The 23,099-nt window shown below is 42.7% G+C and overlaps 1 protein-coding gene across 1 annotated transcript in view; it reads left to right on the plus strand.

The window, feature by feature from the left end:
- Positions 1 to 23,099, plus strand: part of LOC122792991 (guanylate-binding protein 1-like) — a 571,076-nt gene that overhangs the window by 210,760 nt on the left and 337,217 nt on the right. The gene's annotated exons all lie outside the window — the stretch shown is intronic.

A 23,099-nucleotide genomic window follows, 5' to 3' on the forward strand; every position in this document is an offset into this window, starting at 1 on the left:
CTCAGAAGGTAATAGAAGCTGTTTGTCCTCCTGTGTTAAGAGACGGTTTTTAGATAAGAATGCTTTTGCTGCTGGAGTAAGAGGACTCTTGAAGATCAGTTATGGGCCTTTCTTTCCTGAATTACTTTGTAACACAAACTTCAGAATGTTTTCACTTCGCAAACTGTTTCCCTTCTTTCTTCATTTGACTTTTGTGTAACCTTAGATTTAAAATATGTTTTTCATCACATTTATTCCATATTTCAGGTGTTTCTCAATTTTTTTGTGTGTTGGGATTGCTTTATCGGTTCTCTGCCTTACCCTTTGGCCTATCCATTGCTCAGTGTGTCCACAAGTGTCGAGCTCATGTGATAACACACTGTGGGCTGCAAAGTGTCCACATTTTTCCATACTTAGACAACTTGTTTATTTTTGCAGAGTCTTTTTCAAAGTATCAGGAATTGTTTTCTTACATAAGAGATTTCCTACACTTGCTGGGATTCCAAGAGAACATTGAAAAGTATTTTGACCCCATCTCACAAAGAGTTTTTCTTCAACAGGAAGAATATAGCTATTTTTAGATCTATTCCTGAGGTTCTCCACTCAGACTTCGGTATCAGCAAGGGATTTCTTCAGGATTTTAGGTCTCATGACTTCTATGATTCTCATGATAACTCTTACAAGACTCCACATAATAAAGGTAATGTGGTATCTGAAATCTCTTTGGATCCAGCATCAACACCAACTGTGTTTTTTTCCCCTCAAATTATTCCAGTTCTGTTTTTTGAAAAGGGGAATCACTTGGTAGAGACAGCAAATTTTTTAGAATCCAAATCTCTCTTTTTCTTCTACTTATCCAAAGTAGTAAGTCACAACTGACTTTGCCTGGGGAAGATTATCAATGGGCATAAAGTGTAGGGTATCTGAAAAAAAAATAGACAGACCCAAACATATAAACATCATGCAGTCCAGGGAACCTCATCAAGTGTTTACAGACAATACTGCAGTGATGTGATACATAAACAGCCAAGGGAGATACAGACCTTAACCCTTATGCAGACTAACCCCTGTTAGCACGGAATATAGCTTGCTCCTTCAGAGAAAAAGTGTGTGGCAGACAAGCTGAGCAGGACAAGGGCAGACCCTCACCAATAGAAACTGAATCAGAAAGTCTTCTAAGATTTTAACCATGTGTGGGGAATTCCACAAATAGACCCTTTTGCATCCTCTGTCCTCTCTAAGCTATAAACTGGAAAAAATATGTTCCATGCTAGAAGGCCTGGTAGCTAGATATAATTTATTTTCCATGGACAGGAATGTTTCTGTATGCCTTTTCATATTTTCAGCTGTTACGTAAGGTACTTTTGAAGATTCTGAAGGACTTCCCAAACATTATTGTGGTGACTCCCTTCTGGACATCCTCTCTCCTCTCTAAGCTATAAACTGGAAAAAAATATGTTCCATGCTAGAAGGCCTGGTAGCTAGATATAATTTATTTTCCATGGACAGGAATGTTTCTGTATGCCTTTCCATATTTTCAGCTGTTATGTAAGGTACTTTTGAAGATTCAGAAAGACTTTCCAAACATTATTGTGGTGACTCCCTTCTGGACCAGACAACATTGATTCACCCTTATTTTGGAATTGGCCGGGGGGAATAAAAACACGCTTCTTCTGACTGGATTTGCTCACACAAAATCAGGGATGTTTGATACATCCTGACCCCAGACAACTACAGCAGACTGTCTGGATGGTAGGATATTAATACCTTTTAGACACCTGTTTTCTGAGGTATTAATGAAAGCAAGAAAGCCTTTTACTAGAAAATCATTTGTATTAGCTAATGAAAATGTTTTCTAGTTTGTGCCAGAAACAACTAACACTTATTCTGGGCTACTGTTTCTTTGCTTTTACAACATTTGTATGAATTACTATTTTATGGTCTGTATTATTCGTCTATGAAGATTCATTTATTGTACATTTCAGTGTGTCTGCCAATGGAACCCTCTCTTTCTGGTCTCATTTTGTTTTTGAAAGGAGCTTTACATAAGTAAGAAGCCTTCCAGAAAACCTTTGGCTCCTCCTTGGAATCTCAGGTTTGTGTTAGAGAAGCTAACACTTGTTCTATTTGAACCAGTTCATCTGGCTGATTTGAGATTCTTAACTTGGAAGACAGTTTTTCTGGTTGTCCTGACATCTACAAGAAGTGTACCTATGTTGCAGCCTTTGATGGTGTGTCAGCCTTATCTCGTCTTCCACTGAGATAGGATTTATTTGAGAATTAATCCGCCTTTTATGCCTGAAGTGGTATCCAAGTGTACCTTAAGCCAGTCTGTCCATCTCCCTGTTTTCTCTCCAGTCTCCAAAAATGAGTGACAAAGGATATTTAATACCTTGGATGTCCGCAGACAACCTAGGCACTATCTTAACAGAACAAAATCTTTTAGAACTTCTAAATAGTTGTTCATTTCTTGTGAACGTGAGAAGAATGGACAACCTGTGTCAAAGCAGACTTTTTCCAAATGGTTGTCTCAGACTATTCCTTTTTGTTTTTCCCACCACAACAAAACATTTCCAGGCAGGGTCCAGGATTAATCTGTTAGGACCTTGACTAGTTCATCTGTGGAATCTAGAAGTATTCAAGAAACAGCAACTTGGTCCTGTGTGTATACCTTTACAGAACATTATAAGCTAAATTCATTCTCCAGGTCTAAGACAGGCTTTGCCAGTACAGTTCTCCATGAGCTCCTGGATACTTCCCCTTCCACCTCCCATTTATTTTAAGCTATTATTTTCTACCCATATAGCTAAGGCTACTGCAGCAGTGGTCATAACGATGAACATAGTACAGTTGTGTAAGTAAACTTGCCATAACAGTAGATGCCCGAGTGATTAATGTTTTTTCTGTGTGTGTGTGTGTGTGTGTGTGTGTGTGTGTGTGTGTGTGTGTGTGTGTGTGTGTGTGTGTGTGTGTGTGTGTGTGTTTTTATGCTAGATTGTGGACATACTATATATTTTTCTTTTTCTAATGTCCTCTCCAGGTGTAGCCTTCCTCTCTCAGGTGGTATGAAAGCTCTGAAGGGATTGATGCCCATACCTATTTTTTTAGTCAGTTCAGCTCAAGCTGACTAATGGTTTGGGTGTGAGGAAGGTGACCAGAAGCTTTGGAAGCTGACTATCTGTTATATCCTGTACAGGATATAACTCATGTAATTAAGGCTCCTGCAACAGTGATTATTCAAACACCTACTGTTGTGGTAAGTTTATTTACATAGCTGTACTCTGTCTCTCATCCCATGTTCCCTTTTTCCCTTCCAGACCCCACTCACTCTGTAAGCACAGATTATTCAGACTTTGTTTGGGGAACTGTGTCCAAGGGGATGAAAGTCTAGGGCATGTGGAACAAGCAAGACAAATCAAAACACTTAAATGTAAAAAAGGTGATGGCAGTAATAAACTCAAATCTCTAAAACACCTTTGGACTCTAGACATAGTATTAAAAATCACAGACAGCACCACAGTAATGTGGTATGTGAGCAAATGGGGGAGCCAGGTCCTTCCCTCTCAGACTAGCTGTGGTAACTTGGGAACTAGCAACTCAGCACAGTCTGCCCTGACAGGCTACCAACATTCTATCAGAGCAAAATATTGTTTCAGACAAGTTGAGCAGGGCCAGGACAGGCCCTTCATGGAAGTTGCACCCGGAGGTTTTCCAGAAATTGATTCATCTGTGGAGACTCCTCAAATAGATATGTTTGCCTCCATTCACAAAACAGCTAAAGAGATTCTGCTCCAGGGTTTCTTGCAAGCAGGCCTGGATGATATATGCCTTTTTATTCCCTTGCACAGGAATGTTCCTCTGTGCTTTTCCAACCTTTTCACTAATTTCCTGGGTCATTCCAAAGATTCAGAAGGACTCCCCAAAGACAACTGTGACCCTCTTATGACCTAGACAACAGTGGTTTTACCTTCATTTGAGAATGGCAGAGGCAGTTGGCACACATGTCCTCACAGAATGGAGTCACACAGGACAAGAGGTTGTTTGGTATACTCCAGCTTTCAGCTTATTCAGTTGACTGGATAATGTAGTACCTTTTAGGCACCTTTTTTCTGAGGATGTGTAGCAGATATTAAAGAAAGCAAAGAAATCTGCTTCTGGAAAATCATATATGGTTGAGTGGGACATATCTTTGGTGGTGCCCAAGTGAAGAGACAGGATCCATTTAAGGCTGTGGCTTATTTGGTTCTGCATAATGTTTTGTGAGTTATTACTTGGCATTTCTTGCTCTTTTATCATCTTTGCTTGTCTGCCATTAGAAACCTCCTTTCCACTCCTCCTCAAGTAGAACATTTTTTTAAAGAGGTTTTACATATTCAGCCACCTAGAGGGCGGGTGCCTACTCTTGGGATCTTAATTTTGTTGTAAAAAAATATATACTATTTATTTTTGAACCTACTCTTAAGGCTTGCTTGAAGTTCTTGTCTTGGAAAACAGTATTACATATTGCTCTGACTTCTGCAAAAAAAGGTGTCTAAGTTACAGTCTCTTATGGTGAGTCATTCCTATCTTATTTTTTGTAAAGACAGGGTACCTTTGAGAACAAACTCTACACCTAAGGTTGTTTCAGAGTATACTTTGAGCCTGGCAATTCATCTCCCTTTTTTCTTCCCAGAACATAAAAATAAGGGAGAAAGAATTGTACATACTTTGGGTGTTTGCAGGTAACTTAGAAATTACATTGACAGGACAGTAACCTGCAGGATTTCTAATCAACTATTTCCAATGAAGGTAAGAAAAAAGGGCCATCAGTGTCAAAACAGGCAATTTCTAAATGGTAGTCCGTACGCTTTTTGTTATTCTCACCAGTACAAGACACTTCAGACAAAGCCATGACCCACTCTACCAGGACTGTAATCACTTCTGTAGCTTTTTGGAAATGGGTGGATTCTGGAAATGTACTAGAGGCAGCAAATTGGTCATCTGTACTCACCTTTACCAAACACTACAAACTAGATACCTTCTCTAGGTGTAGAGCAGGCTTTGCTAGGACTGTCCTCCAGGAACTTCTGGATTGTAATCCTTCCTCTTCCCTTTCTTTCTAAGTTCTGGAATTTGTCTCATATAGTTAAGGCTACTCCAATAGCGATCTAGTGATGAACATAGCACAGCTGTCTAAGTAACATACCATGACAGTGGCAGTTTCAATAGATTACTGTTGCAGTAGACGCACCCTTCCATCCTTCCCTCTCATATTTGCTATTTTATGCCATGGTGTGGGATTTTTGTTATTACTGTTTCTATCTGGCAGGGCTCTACTCGTCTTCTTCTGAAGTAAGAAAGCTCTGAAGGTTTTGCACCTAGACACTGACTTTGTACTGTTCTTCTGGTCCGTACATTGGTTGGGATGAGTGGAAGGTGCTCTAAACCTTTGGAAGCTCACCAGCCAATCTGATCCCTGGCAGTATACATCCCCTATAGCTTAGGCTGATGCAACAATGGTTTGTCTGAACATCTACTGTTATGGTAAGTTACTTACACAGTTGTATTTTCTCTCCCCAAGGTTAACCTTGCAGAACACTTTATCTTCCTTATACTATTCCAGGCTGTCTTCTGCTACATTTTCAGATTATTTTGTAATCAGTCTGTCACTGCATATTTTAACTATGAAAAGATGTTGAGTGCATTTTTGAAACTGCACCAGGAGTTAGGACTTCCCTGTTCCACTGGTACCAAGGAGGATTAGAGTGCTTCTTGCTGTGTTTTCCAGGTTCTCATTACTGGCTTTTACTGCACCATGTCTGAAGAGGCCACTCACCACCCTGCAAGTGTGGACATCAGTGTCTGTTATAGTCTTGTCTTTGGGTTCACAAACTTTGGTCTTACAAGTTCAGTGTTGCTATTGCTGTGTCAGCACTGTTGCAGTCAGTGTCAGGGACGATTTTGACCTGGGGGTCAGTCAGGCCTTAGAATACATTCAGAGTGCAGATATTTTTAGTTGCTTGTAATGTCTCCGATGCTTTGACCTTTGCGCTTAAGATCTTTAACTCCGGTTGTGAGCGTCGATTCCTTTGTATCAGTCCATGGAGTTAAGCAGTTGTTGCTGAGCTTGATGCTGGTGCTGTCAGTATTAGCACTGATGGGCTTCAGCTTTGAGCACTTGATGTTAGCACCATCAACCATGGATGTTGCTTCAGCACCAATTTCTGTATTAACATTGCAGACTGCTTAGCATGTTCCACCTTAAGTGTCTTACAGATTGTTGACCACTATTCTCTGATCTCTTTCTTGTCTGCTTTTCCAGTCATTCAGCCTTCTTAGCAGCAGGACAGGGGGTTCAAGGGCCACTTGTCGGATCAGGCATGAGTATCTATAACATGTTCTGCTCCTCCATTCTCCATAGAGTCCTCCCATCCAAGAAAAAGTAAGAAACATTGGGGCAAGATGAAGCACCTGGAATCCTTGTTGGAATCTCTTACCCAAGTCACAAACAACAGAGATGGTGCAAATTCCCCACCATCCCCTAAGACAACGCTAAACTGGGGGAGATTCTTAAAGTGATGGGACAAAGGGGCAAAGGGCCCTCAGACTCCACAGTATCCCCACAAAAGTATTCTAATGTAGGCCCTTAAGTCCTTCTCATCTTCTTTGTGGGTGTTTATTACTGTCAGCAAGTTGGTATACTTGTTTTCAGGGATACATCATATCTGGACATTGCAGCACCTGTATTGAGGAGGGTGAACAAGATCCAATGGCATCCCAAAGAATGCATTTGCTGGGTGCAAACTCCAGTGATAGCTTCTATAGTCATTGAGTCAGCTCCTCTACAGCACCTTTCTATCCACTTTTCACCACCCCCTGTTAAAGTGTCTAGTCTGATGTGCAGACTTAAAAAACAGGTTTATGCATTTGCACTTTGAGACCACTAAACTACTCATCTCAAAGTTGTGCTTCCATTGAGAGCTTGTTAATGAGGTGCCCAAGTTGGTGGAATAATTACTGGATGAAGAACAAGTTACACTCGTAGGTGTCAACTGTACCGTAAGTATTGAACTTTATCATGCAGTTTGCTATTGTTTTTGCAGATAGTTCAAATAGTGGAGCAGGAACTGGCATAACTATTCTCTGTCACACGTGGCTGCACCTAGTTGAATTTGCTGAAGATTCCATGATGTCCTTGCTTAATGCCTTTTGGAGGCTTCACCTTATTTGGTCCTCTGCTTAAGGAAAATCTGAAAAAGAATGGCAAGGCTGTCATTGATGTTAGCATGAAGTTTCATACTTCGTGATGCCATTTCTGTAGGAAGCAAGTGCCCAGATCTTTTATGTTGCCAGTGTGACCAAGAGCAACAAGGCAATCAAAGGTCTGAAAGGAACCAGCAAGGCAGTAGGGACTTCTAGAATGGATACCACCCAAAGGAAGAATAATCAGCATAACTAGGGATACCCAGTCCTCCTGCAAAGAGACAAATTTTGAATCCCTGAGGACTTAGACTGTCCCTCCATAGAAGCAATCAGGAATTGATTGTCCCTTCTCTTGTCTGTATGGCTGGCTATCTTGCAGCATGAGTAGATTCAGACAGTAATCTCCAGAAGATGTACAGTAACATCCCACCTAAGCCCCACTGTTTTCCATGGCGTGACATCCCATTCCATCTAGAGAGCATAGCATGAAGGTAATGTTGAAACACATACACAAAAGAGCCCCTCAGGATGTCCCACTACACCAGATAGGATCCAGTTTTTACAACAGAATATGATGCATAATAAGACTAAAACAAAGTAGTCCTCATCTGCCCATTGACATGTTGGTAGGTATATGTTCATAGGTAGGTACTAGGCTATCTGCCCAATGGCATTTATAAGCCTAACCAGAGTGTGTCAGCTTTCGCCGCCCCATTGATTAATTAACCGAGCCTCTGTCAAGAAGAGCCAATGAAGTGATCCCAATGGTGTATTTTCTGTTACCCATCCACTTGTCAAGGTTTCTCTTGAAGAGTGTTAGTGAGGGGCTCTGCCTAATGTAGTTAGGAATTTTGTTCCAAAGCATGGGGAGTCTCTGTGATAGGAATCTATCTCTCCAGCATGTTCTATTTATTGTTGTGGTGAGGTTTAGCTCACTAGAGCGAGTGGCTCGCAGTGACTTAGATTTCTTTAGGTGGAGCATGTCTATCAGTTCTAAGTTGGACATGGCTTTGTAAGTCCGGCAGAGATCACCTCTGAGTAAGCGATATGCGACTGAGTACAGCTGGAGTTTTTCCAGTCGGGCTGCATAGGACATATGTTTGAGGCCAGTAATCCTCTTGGTGAAGTACTTGTGTGGCCTTTCCAGCTGTTGGAAGTGTCTTGTGAGGTACATCCCAAATGGGGCATTGTACTCTATGATGGGTCTGATGAGTGATGAGTAGAGGGGCACTATAACCTCTTTATTTCTAGATGTGAACCCTTAAGTAATTAGATGGGTTACATAGAAGGATTTCCTAACTACTTTGGCAATATGATTGTCAGAGGAGAGATTACTATCTAAATGGGTCCCCAGATCTCTTATTACCTCTTCTGTATTAAGGGGGCTGCCACCTATGTGGTAATTCATGGGTGTTTTGTTTTTCCCAAATGGGATGACAGTGCATTTTTTGGCATTTAGCTTGAGACCATGACTTTGACACCAGGTGTCCGTCTCATTAAGGCCCTTTTGGAGAATTTCCATGTCAGCTGGAGAGTCAGTTATGGCTCCCAGTTTGCAGTCATCTGCGAACTTGGTTAGCCATAGTCCTCCTATGTTTGCCTGTACTTCTGAGAAGTATATGCCGAACAGTAGGGGTCCCAGGACCGAGCCTTGTGGGACACCACTTGTGACTGGTTTAGAGTCAGACCTGGAACCCGCTATTCTTACCGTGTGAGTTCTGTCTGTAAGCCACTTGGCAACCCGTCTCGTGACATAGGGGTTTATGTTCAGGCTGGTGAGTTTTTCTACAATTCCCGAGTGGGGGATGGTGTCAAAAGCCTTGGCGAGGTCAGGGAAGGCTGTGTGAACTACCTTCCCCTCATCTATGGCCTTGGTGACTGTCTCGAAGAAGTCAACCAGGTTTAGTAGGCATGATCTGCCCTTAACAAAGCCGAACTGGGTCGGGTCGAGTGTTTGGAGGTCCCAATGTCTTTGTTAATGAGTTCCACGGTGATGCGCTCCATAGCCTTGCAGACCAGGCTAGTCAGGCTTATGGGGCGATAGTTACCAGAGTCAGTTGTGGCCCCTCCTTTGTGGAGCGGAATAATCGTTGCTGTGCACCATTCTATGGGCACGTAGCCTATGAAGAGGCTGAGGTTGAACAGTGTGTTTAGGTGGGGGGTTAGTTCGTTCTGTAGTTCATGCATGACGTAGCCTGGGACACCATCTGGCCCCAGTGATGCTGTGCTTTTGGCTTTTGAAAGGGCTGTTTTCACCTGTGCGTTTGTGATTTCCAGGACACTACACTTTTCCGGTGTTGTTGTGGGCCCTTTTGGGGGTGATAGGGGGGTGAAGTTTGCACTGAATCTATCTGCCAGGATATTGGCCATATCAGTGGGATCAGTACATTTTGTGCTATTTTGCACTAGCTCAGAGCATATCTGTGAGTTGCCACTTAGATTCTTGACATAGCTAAAGAAGGCTCTATGGTTATCTTTCAAATCCTTGGCTATTTTTCTTTCGAAGTTAGCCTTGGAGGATTTTATGAGGGACCTTAGTTTCTTATTGATACTGATCAGGGATGTCTTTCCTTCTTGGGATTTGCTTTTTTTCTGAACTAGTTTCCTCCTCCTATTGTATAGCCTGTTATGGCAGGGGTCCACCAGACTGGTTTCCTTCTCTTAGGGGAGTGCGTCTTGGTTTTGCTAGGGATGGGATGATCCATGCATCCTTGTAGGTGCTCATACAGTGCATTTATAAAGGTTCCTGCATCTTGGACACTGTTATCCTTTAGCGTGGGGGCTGTGAAACTTACCACCTCTGTCTTAAGTAAGGTGAAGTTTGCTATAGAAAGGTTTTTCACTGTGGTTTCCTTGGTTGGAGGTGATGGTGTGGTGTGGACATCCAGAGTGATTAGTTTATGGTCTGATCTAACCAGTGACGGGTTGACTTCCGGTGTGGAACACCTGTCGCCCATGTTGGTGATGACCAGGTCCAATATGTTTTTACCTCTGGTAGGGGAGTTTACCAACTGATCCAGGGCATTTGAGTTGATAAATTCCAGGAAGCACTGGACCTGGGAGTTTGTACTTGAGTAGTTTTCCCAGTTAATGGTAGGGTAATTGAAATTGCCCAATGTCAGGGTGTTTGGTAGGACCTTCATGTTTTCCAGTGTCTCCAGAAAGGCAGAGTGGTGGTTCTGGGTCACGGAGGGTGATCTGTAGCAGGCCACAATTTGCATTGCAGATTTGCCTGATGTTAGTTGCACATAGATGATCTCTGAGTTATCTTGCTGCGACACTAACTTGGAGGTGTAGGTATCCTTGATGAATATGGTTACACCCCCTCCTTTTGTGTTTCGGTCCATGTTCTGTGGCCAAAATGTGTGGTATGAGTTGTAGCCCGGTAGTGCTGGGGTGCTCTGTGGAGCCTTGAACGAGGTTTCGGTTACTGCACAGATGTCGACATTCTCCATACTGAGGAGTGCTTCAAGCACATGCATTTTGAGATTTAAACTCCTGGCATTGAGTAGCATAACCCTCATTTTTTTATTTGTGCTGTATACAGAGGTGGGTTTGACTTTTGAGTCTTGCCTAAAAAAGGCACCATGGGGGCAGCAAGAGCCTTGGCCAGTATTCGAAAGCCTAGGGGTGACAGGTGCAAGCCATCTTTTGTGAAGCAACGAGGCTTGTCGAGCATTTCGTTCCAGGCTGACAGACACTAGATCCCCTTTGAATGACACCAGAAGCTTAGCAAGTTGTTGAAATTGATCATTTTTTCTTTATACTGTGGCATCATTCTTGGTGAGGGCAAGATGCTACTCAGGGTCAGGGTCATACCCGCCTGGGCTACATGATCAGAGAGCTCTTCCATGTCTCTTTTCATGTAGGCCAGGGAGATACATCTCAGGTCATTCACACCAACATGAACAATGACAGAGTCATATTTGTACTTGCTCTGGAGTGACCTGAGTGCTTGTATTATGTGGCAGATTCTGGCTCCCGGCAGGCAGTTAACAGTAACCTTCTCCTTGTCCAGCCTAGTGAGTGGAACGTCAGTGTGCCTGACTATAGAGTTGCCTATTACTAGTGTGTTAGATATGTTATTTCGCCTTAAGGGCTGTGATTGTGCGGCACACTGATTTTGTGTTTTATGTGTTGTCTGGTTTGTGATGGGAGGTGCAGGTTTTTTGGGTGTCTGCTTTGGAGGTCTGTGATGCTTTTGCAGGTTTTATTTAGAGCCTCTGAGTATGATTTTGTGTATTTATGTGTATTTTTTGCCAGTGCTGGTTTAGTATGTCTCTGTGAGGCTGGAGATGTGGTGCAAGTGTTAACCTTCTCCTCATGACTGCCTGTTCCAGTCTTGGGTGGAGAGAGCTTAGCCTCCAGTTTAGCTATATAATTGCATCTCTCGCATATGTTAATGTTTTGTGGTTGGAGGAGAGGGTTGTCTGTGTACATGAGGTGGTTGTAACATTGCCTCAGCATACCAAGGTTCACCAGCTGGACTGGAGAGTATACTTGAAATTGCCCTTTGGTCATGCTTGAATAGTAGGGTGAGCTGCTTAGTCTCTTGGTTGGTGAGGGGTGAATAATGAGCCTTGCCCTGCTGGGCAATCAAGTGTCGGGGTATATTAGTGCTTGCTATTAGGTCTGAGCAAGTGCTGGGCTGTAGGATGCTTTTTAAGTGCTTAGGTTGAGAGTTAGACTACTTTCAAGGGAAAACTGAAGAGGAGACTTGGTGGAGCCGGGATAAATTTAGCCCTAGCTAACCGGCACTGCCCGGACGTGCAAAACCGTGCAAATGCCCAAAATGGCCTATAAACTACTAACTTCTGGGCTGGAACCACTCCTCCAGGGACAGATGGCTGCTCAAAGCTCCCTCTCTCACAGGTGAACAGAGAAACCTTCCTCTATCCAAGTAAGGTATGGGCAACTCAGAAAATTGTAACACAGCCCTGAATTCAGCACTAGCCTGAAAACTGGACTATACTAGCTTAGAAAGGTGGGAAACGAGGACATTTTTTTTTTTAAAAGATAAGGCAAAAACAGTAAAAATTACACTTAAAACAGCTTTAAATGACTACAAACGGTAAAAAATACACTTAAAACAGCTTTAGTTGACTACAAGCAATCAGAAAAAGCTTTTAAACAAATTACCCAATTAACAAGTAAAATAACTCTCAAAACTGAGCCCTGTTCCTGTAGTCTTCAATCAGACAAGTTCTAACTGCATACTCCTGCCACTGGGTTGCAGGGGAATCTTCTCCAAAAAAGAAGGCCTGGATTATTGCTCAAGTTATGCAAACAAAGCTAGATTCAGCAGGCCTGGATCTAGTCTCTGCTACGGCAAACAAGGTGCACCAATTTCAGTAAGAAACAGTTCAAATACGCAAGTACTATAAGCCTTTAACCAGAAATTCCCAGCTCAGAAGTGCAGAGTCCAGCCTCTCCTCCCAAAAGAGTGCAGACCATGAACCTTCTTAATGTAAAATAACTGGCCTGAAGCCCAAGTGCTTAAACCAGAACTAATACACTTTTAGAATAACAGACACTGAGCCTTCAATCAGCAGTTCCCAACTTAGAAGGATGTAAGCTACCTGACCTGCCAGAACAGTGCAGACCACAAACCTTCTTAATGTAAAACAACTGGTCTGAAGCCCAAGTGATTAAACCAAAAGGCTTAGAATGATAGTTACACCAAGCATAATAAATACAATTGAGTACTTTTAAGATGACGCAAAAGCAAAATAAAGTAATAAAGTAGGAAGAAACACAAATACAGTAAAAGCAGATGAAAAAAGTGCAATTTTTTTTTTTTTTTTTTTTTTTTTTTGAGTGAGCAAATGAGATGGACCCAGGAGGAGTATCCAAATGCAAATTTACAAGAGGGGTGGGCATTTTCAAAGCCACCAAGATTAACACCAATACAAAAGCAAGGAGGGTGGGTGGGGAACTAACTGAAAAAACAGAGCCGCAACTTCCAGCTAGATAGTATTCAATGCACAAATAAATCAGTTTAAATGCTGTATTATTTGAAAAAAGTGCAGATAAAGATTCACTTAACATTTTTCATGATTTAGAAGTTTGACACAGAAATTTAGACATTACACTGGTTGACAGTTTGTAAGATCCATACTGGCAATAATTTCAAAGAATGTAGTAAACTTCCTAGATAAGTTATGTACTTACCATAACATTCCATGTGTGTTGTCCATTTTCTTCTCACTGATGGGTTCGGATCCGCTCCTCGGATCCGACTCAGCCATTACCAAAGCTTGTGGCCACAAACTTTGCTCTTGGGCACCTCCCCTTTACCCAGAATGCACCCCTGCATTACCTTAGATCATTTTGCTGACTATATATATATATATATATATATATATATATATATATATATATATGTATATCTATGTCTGTGTGTGTATATATATATATATATATATATATATATATATATATATATATATATATATATATATGTCATAAGGAAATTGAAAATGAAAACAGGACTTCCAGAGCAATGAAAGAAAACATATACCTCAGAAAGAGTTGAAGCTACTGCAAGGTTATATTGAATAAAAAACGGAATGTATAATTTAGGGCCTCTCGGTCCATCAGAAGCCTCAGCAGGGGGTGTGTGGGTGAGTTGTGAGGAGAAGTTGAAAATGGACAACACACATGGAACATTATGGTAAGTACATAACTTCTTTATGTGATGATGTCAATTTTCACCTTATCCTCACTGATGGGACAGAGTCCCTAGCATCCTGAACCTTGGGTGGCCCAAGAGAGAGTATTCCTTAGAAACATAGATCTAAATGCACCTCTTCCCCTGGAAACCAAATCCAATTTGTAATGAGTAATAAAGGTATGATGACTGGTCCATGTGGCTGCCTCACAAATATTGTCCAGTGAAACCCTGGATTGGAAGGCGGAAAAAGTAGCCATCTCTGTATTAGAATGAGCCTTAGTGGGTCTGGGTAATTGCTTATCCTGTGAATGGCAAATATATGAAATACACTGAGAGAGCCATTTGGCTGAAGTCACCTTGGACACAGGAAGACCTTTTCTAGTATCCGAAAAGGCTACAAACAGTTAATCAGTTTTTCTAAAATCCTTTGTCCTATGAAGATAGAAATATAACTCTCTCTGAACATCTAGCAGATGTAAAGCATACTCCCTTTTATTCTGAAAATTGGGAAAGAAAACTGGAAATTCAGTAGAGTGATTCAAGGTATTTTCTGAAACCACTAAAAAGGAAGGATTAGTATGGAGGGATAGATACTCTATCCTTATGAAAAATCAAATAAGTTGATTAAGATGATAAGCCGTATAGTTCAGAAACCCTTCTAGTGGATGTGATTGCCACTAGGAGAAGGGTCTTCCATGACAGAAATTTCAGGTCACAGTGTGCAGCTGGCTCAAACAGGGGAGAAATAATATGTCTTAAAATTAAATTTAAGTTCCATTGTGGTGATGCGTCATTGTATGGGGACTTTAAAAGTATTGTTCCTTTCAAAAAGACTCTGCAGAATTTGTGAGAAATCAAAGAATGTCCATTTTCACCTGAATGGAATTTTGATATGGCTGCTAGTTGTACCTTAACTGTAGCTGCAGCGGTGCCTTCATTAAAAACTATGCTAAGAAATCCAAAAACAGTATGCATAGGAGCGGAGAAGGGATCTATGCCAAAATTTCTCGTCCAGGAAGTGAAACATTTCCATTTACTCTGATACATTTTATGGGCGGAGGGTTTGTGAGATGAAAGAATAATGTGCTTGACAGGGGATGAGAGAAGGGGTTGCTTGGCTAAGACTGGAGCTTGAGCAGCCAGGCTGTCTACTTGAGATTGTGTAAATTCGTATGAACTGCTCTTGTCGGGTATGACAGGAGATCTGCAACTGGGTCCAGAATCCAAGGTTCGTCCAGGAGAAGAGTCATAGGAAGGGGAACCAAAGCTGTTCAGGCCAGTAGGGTGCAATTAAAATTATTGTCCTCATCAGTTGATTTGCTTTCTGTAAGAAGGCTGGAATACACAGGGTTGGGGGAAAGGCATATAGAAGACCCAAGGGCCAATCGTGGTGGAGCGCATCCCTCTGGGACTCCCTCGGAGGGGAAATCAGGGCAAAATAGTTCCTGCATTTGTTGTTCATTGGGGAGGTGAAAAGGTTACAGCAAGACTGGCCCCATCCACAGAAAATCATCTCCACAACTTTTTGATTGAGGGGCTACTTGTGAGGCATTAGAATAGTCCTGCTCAGCTTGTCTGCTATCATGTTAGACTTCCCCAGGATGTGCATTGCTATCAGAAAACAGTTGGATAGAATTGCCCTTTGCCAAACCTTGGGGGCTTCTCGACATAGGGAGGTAAGATCTGGCTCCCCCTTGTTTGTTGCTGTACCAGAAAACCGATATATTGTCCCAACTGAACTGCGATAGTCCCTTGAGGGAGAGAGTCCTGAAATGCTTGCAATGCCAGAAGCACCACTCTCATGTCTAGAAAATTCATATGCAGGTTGGCCTCGATGGGGGACCAGGTGCCTTGGACTGTTTTTCCCAGGTAATACCCCTCCCTCATCAGGGAAGCACCCATGGTCACAGCGGCTTTGGGCTGTGGAGGAACAACCCCCCCCCCATCAGGGAAGGATCCATTGTCACAGTGGCTTTGGGCTGTGGAGGAACAAACGTCTGACCCTGAGGGACCTGATCTGACTGAAACCACCAGAGAAGGTCCTGTTTGCAAAGGCTGGTAAGAGAAATCTTAAAGGACATAGGAATCTGTAGGAAGGACCATTGTACTGATAGGAGCCACTGGAGTATTCTCTTGTGGTAACGCGGTAAAGGAACTAGAACAATTGCTGCGGCCATTGAACAGAGTGTCTGCAAAATCAGGTGAGCCAGTATCGGGTTTCTGTGAAGTAATACCCTGACTTGAGACCTGATTGTCATAACTCTTGAGAGAGGCAGCTTGGCTATCATCTGATTTGTTTCCAGAACTGTACCTATGAACTCATAGTTCTGTGTGGGTTCTAGAGAATACTTTTCGAGATTTACAGTGATACCTAAGAGTGCACAGACTGCAGAACATAGTCTCTTGCCCGAATAAGAAGATGCCTGGTTGGGGCTGTAATGAGTCAGTAGTTTAGATATGGAAACAGAAGGAATCCTTGTTGTTTCATGTGAGCTGTTAGTACTGCCATGCATTTGGTAAACACTCAGGGGGCTGTAGTGAGTCTAAAGGACAGAGCTCAAAACTTATAGTGACTGGCTTCCAGCTGGAAGCACAAGTGCCTTCTGGGCTGTCTGTCTATTTTTTGTGATAGTACGCTTTCTGAAGGTCTATAGAACACATCCAATTGTCTTTTTTTTCCAGGAAAGGAAGAATGGACTAAACCATGACCATCTGAAACTTTGTCTTTTTCCTGAATTGTTGAGTCTGCTGAGATCCAGAATAGGTCTGCAGTCCCCTGTCTTTTTTGGAACTAAAAAGAACCTTGAGTAAGTTCCGGATTCTGTCTGGTCTGGTGGGACTTCGTGGATGACTCTTTTGTTGAGCAGCTTTTGTACTTGAATGGCTGCCTGTTCTCGCTGACTGGGTGGAATGTTTGGGATCTTCTTGATTGTGGGAAGGGGTTGGGAAAAGGGGATAAGATAGTCCCTGGATATGATGTTCTGCACCCACTTGTCATTTATAATCTTTTGCTAGACCTGTAGGTGCAGAGACAGTCGTCCCCTGATTGCTTCTGAGGCAAAGCATTTGGGCCTCCATTCAGGATTGCTGAATGGGCTTACAAAGGAATGTTTCTCTGGAGCGCTGTTTTTGCGGACCCCTCTGCTGTGAGGGGTGGCGTCTTCCATTATTGTTCCCCCCTCTGCCTCTAGGGGAGCTCTCACCACGTGTGTCCTGGAAAGAATCCTCTGATTTCTGAACTACATCTTCCTGCTGCCCCTTTGACCTTTAAAGTAGGGTCTTTGAGGAATGGAAAAACATATGCCCACAGCAGACAGGGTCTTACCTTCCTGTTCACACCTGGTCAGCGTCTCTTTCACTTTAGGCCCAAAAAGGGATGAGCCATCAAAAGGGGCATTCACGAAGGAAGACGTAAAGGGCTCTGCAAAGACGCATCCAGGTCTGCCTACTAATGGATATGCCTGAACCCACTGCCCTGCACATTCTGTCCACTGCATAGGAGATGAGACTCATGGAAACATTACCGATAGAATATAGGGTGGTGAGCTGGGAAGAACCTTTATCCCATGACCCCTCAGCTACTGCTCCTTCATGAGAATCTGAAAGTTCTTTGACCAGATCCCTCTGTAACCCAGTGAAATGAGCCAAGTAATTCCGGGACCATAGAGCGAAGGTTGCTGGTGAAAAGACACGCTTTCCACATCTATCCATTGTCCTAGAATTTCTATTAGGAGGCTGGATAGTGGAACTAATCTCTGAGAGCTCCTTTTTAGTTGCTGCCACCACATCTACCACAACTCCCTTGGTCCAAAACCTTTTGTCTATAGGGGACATAATGGATTTATTTGGTCTCCAAAGGGGTATGCTCAAGAGAATTTGTGGTCCCCCACATCTTTTTAGAAATTAATTCAAGAAGTTCATCCAAAGATGGAGTCACCCAAGTGGGGGAAGGTCAAAAACCAAAGGCCTTCAGGTATACTGACTCCTCCGAAGGATTGCTGGACTGCCAACCACCTCTCTACTTTAAGAATTTGAGGATGTCCCCAAAGGATACATCTTCAGGAGATGACCAAGGTGATTCCTCTTCTTCTTCAAGGTCAGTATCAGACATTACGGACTCCTTATGCAAGTCTAAATGCTTACTCTTGCAGATCCTCTTCCTAAGGACCTCTTCGTTGGGATACTCTGGGGAGGTTTCAGAAGAGGTGGGGGTACCAACTCTGGTATCCGGAAGCCCAGGTTCTCGATATCCCTGTGGAAGAGCTGGCCCAGAAGGAAGACACTCTGGTTGACAAAGGTGGTCTGGAGATCCGAGGAAGACCCAGTCTGAGAGGCTGGAGAAGCCGTAGCCCCCCCCCCTTAGAGCTCCAAAAGCAGTCTGCTGCCAAACTGAATGGGCCTCCCGATCCAACAAGCAAATAGTCAAAGCTGTCATCCTCTTGGCCTCAGAAGACAGAATGGCTGAGTATGAAGCCAGAGCCAAACTCACCTGAGCTGAAGCCCCGAGGACAAGGGACTGATTGAAAAACCCCGGAGTTGATACCCGATCCCTAGACTCAACTGGTGTGAAATGGCTCAGAGAGTCCTCTGACTCCAACAGAATAGAGGAACTCAAGGCAAACGTCTGATCTAAAGGAGAAATCCTCTGATCAGATGTCAGATGGATCTGAACGTTTGAATCTCTTGACTCCAAAGCTTGGAAGGTAGTTGGAGGAGGAACAGGAATCAGGGAGGATGATTTGGTTGGATCCAAAGCCCAAGGGGTCGGATCAGACAAAAGCTTGGCCTGCACCATAGTGCTTAGAAGCCTTTGAACCAGTCTGTCCACATCACCATCAGAGAGATGTCTGGTGGACCGAGAAGATAAGGTCGGAGAGCTAGGTCTAGATTTGGATGTGGAGATAACTTTAACCAATGTCAGACTATCAGTCCGATCCTGTCTTGTTGGAGCTGAAAGAGCTGACCGTTCCGAGGATCTGTCTAATCCAGCCTTTGAAGTACTTGGATCTGAGGGTTCTGTTAGATATGGTAGTTTAGTTGTCTTTACTGATGGCTCTGAGTAATCTCTTGAAGTGGAAGAAGGTCATTTTTGAGGTCTGGATTGAGTGGAAGACAAAGTCCAAACCAGCAATGGCGTCAGAAAAGGGAAGTAGATCTTTCAACATTAATTTATTTTTACTGTCAATGAAAGCCCTTTGGTTGAAACCATGGCATATACTACAATCTTCTTGGTGGTGTAATGCCCCCAAGCAGTACATACACAAGCACAGTGTGAGAATCACTAAGATGCGTTTTCTTTCCACATTTCTCACATTTTTTGAAACCTAATGGCCTGTCTGGTTTGTCGGCCATGGTAGCACAGACCAATATAGGTCACACACATGCAGAACACACACACACACACACACACACACACACACACACACACACACACACACACACACACACACACACACACTCACACTCACACGATAGGGAGAAAATTAGAAAGAATAGCCTATCTTTTTTACAAGAACAAGAAGAGGGTAAGGCAACTACCAGCAGTGGTGGTGAAAGATTTAGCGATCGCTAAAAAGGGGAGGGAAGGAGCCTACAGCTATGGTAGGGAAGATTACCCAAAAAGGTAGAAATACAGCTGAGATAAAGATAATGAGAGAAAAACATTAGAGAGAGGATTTATCAAGGTAGGAAGTTTTAATGATAGAAAAAAAAGAAGTAAATAACACTTGTCTAACCCAAGAGCAAGCAGTGACCAGCGTTCTTTGTGAAGTGGAAAATGAGATCTGAGGTTATGTGGGAGGTGCATTCTGGGTAAAGGGGAGGTGCCCAAGAGCAAAGTCTGTGGCCACGAGCTTTGGTAATGGCTGAGTCTGATCTGAGGATCAGATTCAAACCCATCAATGAGGATAAGGTGAAAAATGACAACATCACAAGTCTAGATTTATAACCTCTAGGAAGAAAAAAGTGATTAAAACAATCTATATTAGATTAATAAAATCAAAAACTGAATGCAGCCATAGTCTCTGATCTCCTGATATGACAACTTTCCAGAGTAAACTTGAAGGAATACAAAAGATTTAGTGTACTCCTGTCCAGATGCTGGAACTAGAAGACTGGTCAGTTTGGCACCTTTCTCATGACAAAATACTCTTTGTTAGCTCAGTCTCCTCCCCTGACCCATAAGTGCTTTCTCCTGTGTGAGACACTAGATCTCATCACTGTTATTTTGTGCTTCAACATATTTGACTTCACTGGAGCTTTTAGAGGTGTTTTTCTATGTTGCTTATACAAATAAGATAATCATTTTGATCTCTAGTTTATTTCAGCTTTAAATTTTTCTCTTTAACTTTCCTTGTTATACCTTCCCCATTCCATGTGGAAAAAAAAAAATTGCATATTTTCTACCTTAAATGGTCATTGTTAGGGGAACATGTTTAATGTTATTTGGATTGAAATTGGATTGTTGGTTTTGTAGAAATCCATTTATGACTTAAGTCTGTAACAGCTAGCCTATCTTAGAATGGGTAAGGGTCTTGATTTAAAAAGTGCAGGCAGTATGGGTATAAAATCACTCCCCATTCAGGATGTATATTGTGTGTCTTGGTTTAGGGCATTTTGAGGCAGAGTGTGTCTACTATAACAATTTCAGTAAAAAAAAATTCAGTTTATGTACCTTTTTAGACAGGGAAAATAAATTAGTCATTTTTTTAAACAGATATTCTGAAATCAAAATAAATTGACAAATTACTGGACAAGGACAAGTGGGGTCATCCAGAAAACAGAACAGTGGACAACTGTGACACATTTATTGCAGAGAAACTCTCTCCAGAGAATGTACTTATGGTGTTTGTTTCTTCTTCACTTTGATTGGGACCTTCCTTGTTGACCACTCCAGCCAGATCAGCCTCTCCTACTAGGCATGAGTCCACTGGTACCACTGACTCAGCTCTGAAGAATAGAGTGGGGAGCTTCTCTTCTCTTCTAATCACTGCTTAAGAGGTAGAGGTTGTCTACACCAGCAGGGGTTCAGCAACAGTTATCCAACTGTCCTCATGGCTGGCCATCATGGAGAACAAATGGATCAGGGAAATCACAGCAGTGGCGGTGGCATAACAGGTAGGGAGCTCGCTAGTGGTTTTTTTTTTCCACACTAGGTAGATGGATACTGCAGTGCAACATAAGGAGGGGGGATGTTGCACTCCTCAGTGTGTCATTGTTCAGCTGAGACATTAAATCAAGGTTCCATCTGCTTGAGTTGGTGGTACGTCAGGAGAATGTAAAAGATCCCACAGTGCTTATTGAAAAGAGAAGGGGAGGTTCCCAGATGCCATGGTCAAACAGATAACTAAAGAAATTCTACTCTAGGATTCCTTGCAGGGAGGCCTGGAGGACCAATGCCTTTTTGTTCAGATGGAAGGTTATATTTCTCTGTTTTTCACCTTTTCCATGGATATCCAGAGTTCTAATGATCCAGAAGAACTCTTTAAAAAAATTATACTGGTGACTCCCTTTTGATCTAGGCAGCAGTGTTTCTTCCTTCTTTTGAAACTGACAAAGGGCAGCTACCACAGGCTTCCCCATAGACTGGATTTACTCGCACAAGACAGGGATTGTTTGATACACCCCAAACTGAAAACTCTTAGGTTGACTGGCTGTATGATAGAATTTTGATACATTTTGGGCACCTTGTTTTCTGAGGACATGCAACAAGCATCAAAAGTAGATAGAAAACCTGCTACTAGGAAATCATATATGTGTAAGTAGAAAAGATTTTCTAGTTGGTGGCATTCCAAGGATCAATATCCTTTTAAGGCCCAACTGCCACTAGTTTATTATTTGTGTAAGTTGTCCTCTGGCTTTTCTTATTCCTCTGTCAAGATGCATTTTTTGACCATATCTGCTTGTTTGCCCTTCAGTCCCCCCTTTCTGCTTGTTCTCAAGTCAAACAGTTTTTCAAAGGGGTTTTACATATAAATCCACCTAGGAAATAGGTGGCTTCTCCTTGGGATTTTAAGTTTGTGCTTGAAAACCAACCTTATTCTTTTACCATTTGACCAGCTCATCAGACTGATTTGAGGTTCTTAATATAGAAGAGTGTTTTGTCCCTATCTGCGGTTGTGCAGCGGTAGCATTGTTGCCTCACAACAAGTTCTCCCGTTCGATTCTCGACTGGAGTGCAGGGAATGCCTTCTGTGTGGAGTCTGCATGTCCTCCTCGCAGTTGGGTGGGCGTTTGAAAGACATGCGTAAATGGGCGTGCCTTCGTTGAAGGTTGAACCTCGAGCTGGCACCTCGGCGTTCATCAAAATCTACCGCTAATCATTAGCGAACCGGAGTTCTGCTGTGGCGAGCCCTAACTGGGAAAAGCCGAAAGACAACAACAACAACAACAACATGGAAGAGTGTTTTACTGATTGTACTGCGTTCTGCTAGAAGAGTATCTGAGTTACAAACTCTTACTGTGAGTCAACCATAAAAACAAGGTTTCTTTGAGAACTAATCCTTTATGCCTAAAATGGTCTCATAAGTCTATTAATCTCCCTTACTTTTTTCATGACCCCAAAAACAAGGAGAAAAAAAATTCTTAATACTCTCTGTCTCCACAGACAGCTCAGAAACTACCTAGACAAAACTCAGTCCTTCAGGAAAGCTGATCATCATTTCTCTCCTGTGAAGTAAGATGAAAGGACTGTATGCCACATATTGTAGCTAGCCATTAGGCTGCCTCTCATTACTCCAGGATGGCGAGCCAGCATCAGCAGCCCACTGTCATCTGCCTCTGTGAACCCACCAGCACCTGTGCACTAGTCAAACACCCTTGTGTGGGGTGTAGTAATGGCTTTATCCATCTGTGCCATACAGGCTGTGAATGTTGCTTGCAGTTTAGTGATTTTACTCCGTTTTGCTCACAGTTCTGATGGTCAGTCACAAAGGAGTCAGTCTTGTTATGCAGCGAGTGCCTTAAGTACTCACCACATCATAGGGCTGAAGAGCGGGTGCAGTCTCCTTTCCCCTCTCCTAGTGTATAGATGCTCCGACCTATGCAGAAATAGCCTCAGAACGTAATGTATGCATTCTGTAAGATTAGAATATTATATCCTTGTCACTGTGTTCCCTACTGATAAATCTCAGCTCAAGTTGGTTGAAAAACTGTCAGTCACAGTGGCATTCATGCCCCTTAAGCCAGGCACAGGTTACCAAGTGTTGGCCATAGGAGAATGCCAGAGTTATAGAGGAGCTGCACAAAGAGAGAAGGAAGTTTTCAG

Source organism: Protopterus annectens, chromosome 1.part0 (genome assembly GCF_019279795.1).
Source record: "Protopterus annectens isolate FY-2018-M chromosome 1.part0, PAN1.0, whole genome shotgun sequence".
Taxonomy (NCBI): Eukaryota; Metazoa; Chordata; order Ceratodontiformes; family Protopteridae; genus Protopterus; species Protopterus annectens.